Here is a 5,000-nt window from a genome sequence, read left to right as displayed (position 1 = left end):
TACAGAGATAGGGAGGGGTGTAGGGGCTGGAGGAGGTTACAGAGATAGGGAGGGGTGTAGGGGCTGGAGGAGGTTACAGAGATAGGGAGGGTTGTAGGGGCTGGAGGAGGTTACAGAGATAGGGAGGGTTGTAGGGGCTGGAGGAGGTTACAGAGATAGGGAGGGTTGTAGGGGTTGGAGGAGGTTACAGAGATAGGGAGGGTTGTAGAGGCTGGAGGAGGTTACAGAGATAGGGAGGGTTGTAGGGGCTGGAGGAGGTTACAGAGATAGGGAGGGTTGTAGAGGCTGGAGGAGGTTACAGAGATAGCGAGGGTTGTAGGGGTTGGAGGAGGTTACAGAGATAGGGAGGGTTGTGGAGGCTGGAGGAGGTTACAGAGATAGGGAGGGTTGTAGGGGCTGGAGGAGGTTACAGAGATAGGGAGGGTTGTAGGGGCTGGAGGAGGTTACAGAGATAGGGAGGGGTGTAGGGGCTGGAGGAGGTTACAGAGATAGGGAGGGGTGTAGGGGCTGGAGGAGGTTACAGAGATAGGGAGGGTTGTAGGGGCTGGAGGAGGTTACAGAGATAGGGAGGGTTGTAGAGGCTGGAGGAGGTTACAGAGATAGGGAGGGTTGTAGGGGTTGGAGGAGGTTACAGAGATAGGGAGGATTGTAGAGGCTGGAGGAGGTTACAGAGATAGGGAGGGGTGTAGGGGCTGGAGGAGGTTACAGAGATAGGGAGGGGTGTAGGGGCTGGAGGAGGTTACAGAGATAGGGAGGGGTGTAGGGGCTGGAGGAGGTTACAGGGATAGGGAGGGGTGTAGGGGCTGGAGGAGGTTACAGGGATAGGGAGGGGTGTAGGGGCTGGAGGAGGTTACAGAGATAGGGAGGGGTGTAGGGGCCGGAGGAGGTTACAGAGATAGGGAGGGTTGTAGGGGCCGGAGGAGGTTACAGAGATAGGGAGGGTTGTAGGGGCTGGAGGAGATTACAGAGATAGGGAGGGTTGTAGGGGCTGGAGGAGGTTACAGAGATAGGGAGGGTTGTAGGGGCTGGAGGAGGTTACAGAGATAGGGAGGGGTGTAGGGGCTGGAGGAGGTTACAGGGATAGGGAGGGGTGTAGGGGCTGGAGGAGGTTACAGGGATAGGGAGGGTTGTAAGGGCTGGAGGAGGTTACAGAGATAGGGAGGGTTGTAGGGGCCGGTGGAGGTTACAGAGATAGGGAGGGTTGTAAGGGCTGGAGCAGGTTACAGAGATAGGGAGGGTTGTAGGGGCTGGAGGAGGTTACAGAGATAGGGAGGGTTGTGGGGGCTGGCGGAGGTTACAGAGATAGGGAGGGGTGTAGGGGCTGGGGGAGGTTACAGAGATAGGGAGGGTTGTAGGGGTTGGAGGAGGTTACAGAGATAGGGAGGGGTGTAGGGGCTGGAGGAGGTTACAGAGATAGGGAGGGGTGTAGGGGCTGGAGGAGGTTACAGAGATAGGGAGGGTTGTAGGGGCTGGAGGAGGTTACAGAGATAGGGAGGGTTGTAGGGGCTGGAGGAGGTTACAGAGATAGGGAGGGTTGTAGGGGTTGGAGGAGGTTACAGAGATAGGGAGGGTTGTAGAGGCTGGAGGAGGTTACAGAGATAGGGAGGGTTGTAGGGGCTGGAGGAGGTTACAGAGATAGGGAGGGTTGTAGAGGCTGGAGGAGGTTACAGAGATAGGGAGGGTTGTAGGGGTTGGAGGAGGTTACAGAGATAGGGAGGGTTGTAGAGGCTGGAGGAGGTTACAGAGATAGGGAGGGTTGTAGGGGCTGGAGGAGGTTACAGAGATAGGGAGGGTTGTAGGGGCTGGAGGAGGTTACAGAGATAGGGAGGGTTGTAGGGGCTGGAGGAGGTTACAGAGATAGGGAGGGGTGTAGGGGCTGGAGGAGGTTACAGAGATAGGGAGGGGTGTAGGGGCTGGAGGAGGTTACAGAGATAGGGAGGGTTGTAGGGGCTGGAGGAGGTTACAGAGATAGCGAGGGTTGTAGGGGCTGGAGGAGGTTACAGAGATAGGGAGGGTTGTAGGGGTTGGAGGAGGTTACAGAGATAGGGAGGGTTGTAGAGGCTGGAGGAGGTTACAGAGATAGGGAGGGGTGTAGGGGCTGGAGGAGGTTACAGAGATAGGGAGGGGTGTAGGGGCTGGAGGAGGTTACAGGGATAGGGAGGGGTGTAGGGGCTGGAGGAGGTTACAGGGATAGGGAGGGGTGTAGGGGCTGGAGGAGGTTACAGAGATAGGGAGGGGTGTAGGGGCTGGAGGAGGTTACAGAGATAGGGAGGGTTGTAGGGGCCGGAGGAGGTTACAGAGATAGGGAGGGTTGTAGGGGCTGGAGGAGATTACAGAGATAGGGAGGGTTGTAGGGGCTGGAGGAGGTTACAGAGATAGGGAGGGTTGTAGGGGCTGGAGGAGGTTACAGAGATAGGGAGGGGTGTAGGGGCTGGAGGAGGTTACAGGGATAGGGAGGGGTGTAGGGGCTGGAGGAGGTTACAGGGATAGGGAGGGTTGTAAGGGGCTGGAGGAGGTTACAGAGATAGGGAGGGTTGTAGGGGCCGGTGGAGGTTACAGAGATAGGGAGGGTTGTAAGGGCTGGAGCAGGTTACAGAGATAGGGAGGGTTGTAGGGGCTGGAGGAGGTTACAGAGATAGGGAGGGTTGTGGGGGCTGGCGGAGGTTACAGAGATAGGGAGGGGTGTAGGGGCTGGGGGAGGTTACAGAGATAGGGAGGGTTGTAGGGGTTGGAGGAGGTTACAGAGATAGGGAGGGGTGTAGGGGCTGGAGGAGGTTACAGAGATAGGGAGGGGTGTAGGGGCTGGAGGAGGTTACAGAGATAGGGAGGGTTGTAGGGGCTGGAGGAGGTTACAGAGATAGGGAGGGTTGTAGGGGCTGGAGGAGGTTACAGAGATAGGGAGGGTTGTAGGGGTTGGAGGAGGTTACAGAGATAGGGAGGGTTGTAGAGGCTGGAGGAGGTTACAGAGATAGGGAGGGTTGTAGGGGCTGGAGGAGGTTACAGAGATAGGGAGGGTTGTAGAGGCTGGAGGAGGTTACAGAGATAGGGAGGGTTGTAGGGGTTGGAGGAGGTTACAGAGATAGGGAGGGTTGTAGAGGCTGGAGGAGGTTACAGAGATAGGGAGGGTTGTAGGGGTTGGAGGAGGTTACAGAGATAGGGAGGGTTGTAGTGGCTGGAGGAGGTTACAGAGATAGGGAGGGTTGTAGGGGCTGGAGGAGGTTACAGAGATAGGGAGGGGTGTAGGGGCTGGAGGAGGTTACAGAGATCGGGAGGGGTGTAGGGGCTGTGGTTATTAGCAGAGAGGCGGTTTAATGTTGAATTTAGTTACAGCCGGTTTCTGTTCTGCATTGTGGCCTGTGAGAAATCAGCCATTTATCCTGTTTCAGAATCTGTTTAAAGTGTTTCTGTATTTATAAAAATAACCACTCCCCATCTCCCCGTCTTCCCATCTCTCCAGCTCCTGTCACCCCCTCGGGACGTCCCAGAGTGTTTCACACACAATGAGGGACTGTTTTTTTTTTGAAGTGTGGTCCCTGTTGTAATGTAGGAAACTCAGCAGCCCATTTATGCACAGCAAGATCCCACATACATCAGTGTGAGAATGACCCAGATCATCTGTTTTTAGTGATGTTGGGTGAGGGATAAATATTGGCCCCAGGACACCGGGGAGAACTCCCCCCTGCTCTTCTTCCAATAGTGGCCGTGGGATCTTTTACACTCTTCATTACAGCCGAGGATACAGAGATAGGGACAACACTTTGTTTTGTGTGAAAGGCTCTGGGATGTCCCGAGGGGGGTGACAGGAGCTGGAGAGTCGGGGGCTGTGGTTTTGCGGACGGCGGCTGCTTGTTATGGTGCTCGGGCTCCACCTGCTGGTGGAGGGAGAGTGAAGCAGCGACTCGGGAGCAGAGCCTCCAGGGCCACAAAGAGGATTCACCCAGGCACAGCGCCTCAGCACTGACCCTCCGACAGTGCGGCACTCCCTCAGTACTGACCCTCCGACAGTGCGGCACTCCCTCAGCACTGACCCTCCGACAGTGCGGCGCTCCCTCAGCACTGACCCTCCGACAGTGCGGCGCTCCCTCAGCACTGACCCTCCGACAGTGCGGCGCTCCCTCAGTACTGACCCTCCGACAGTGCGGCACTCCCTCAGCACTGACCCTCTGACAGTGCGGCGCTCCCTCAGCACTGACCCTCCGACAGTGCGGCGCTCCCTCAGCACTGACCCTCCGACAGTGCGGCGCTCCCTCAGCACTGACCCTCCGACAGTGCGGCGCTCCCTCAGTACTGACCCTCCGACAGTGCGGCGCTCCCTCAGCACTGACCCTCCGACAGTGCGGCGCTCCCTCAGCACTGACCCTCCGACAGTGCGGCGCTCCCTCAGCACTGACCCTCTGACAGTGCGGCGCTCCCTCAGCACTGACCCTCCGACAGTGCGGCAGAATTGTCTCTCTGGGTTCTGCTGGTTTGTGACTGGGCGATTGCTGTCCTGACTGCTCTCTCTGTGTAGTCAGCTTTCCTGAATGTAATTAAAAGTTTCTTTGATTCTCTCAACCAGTCTTGTCCAACACATGGCCCAAGGGTCACAATCTGGCTCTCCAATTCTCTCTGTATCCGGCACACCAACATTGTCTGAGATACAAGCAAGAGCAGCAGTCTTGGATTTGCTGGATGTTGTAGAGCAGTGGGTGGGGCGCTAAGAGAGTTAGTGAATGTCAGAGGGAATGAGAGATTGTGAGAGAGAGAGAGAAAGTTGTGTGTGTGAGAGAGAGTGAGAGTGTGAGTGTGTGTGAGAGAGAGAGTGTGTGTGTGTGAGAGAGAGTGAGAGTGTGAGTGTGTGTGAGAGAGAGTGTGTGTGTGTGAGAGAGTGAGAGTGTGAGTGTGTGTGAGAGAGGTGTGTGTGTGAGAGAGTGAGAGTGTGAGTGTGTGTGAGAGAGAGTGTGTGTGTGTGAGAGTGTGTGAGAGAGAGAGTGTGTGAGAGAGTGTGTGAGGGAGAGTGT

Source organism: Cetorhinus maximus, unplaced genomic scaffold, assembly GCF_964194155.1.
Source record: "Cetorhinus maximus unplaced genomic scaffold, sCetMax3.hap1.1 HAP1_SCAFFOLD_1097, whole genome shotgun sequence".
In the NCBI taxonomy this organism is placed as follows: Eukaryota; Metazoa; Chordata; class Chondrichthyes; order Lamniformes; family Cetorhinidae; genus Cetorhinus; species Cetorhinus maximus.
Note: the sequence above shows the minus strand (reverse complement) of the source record.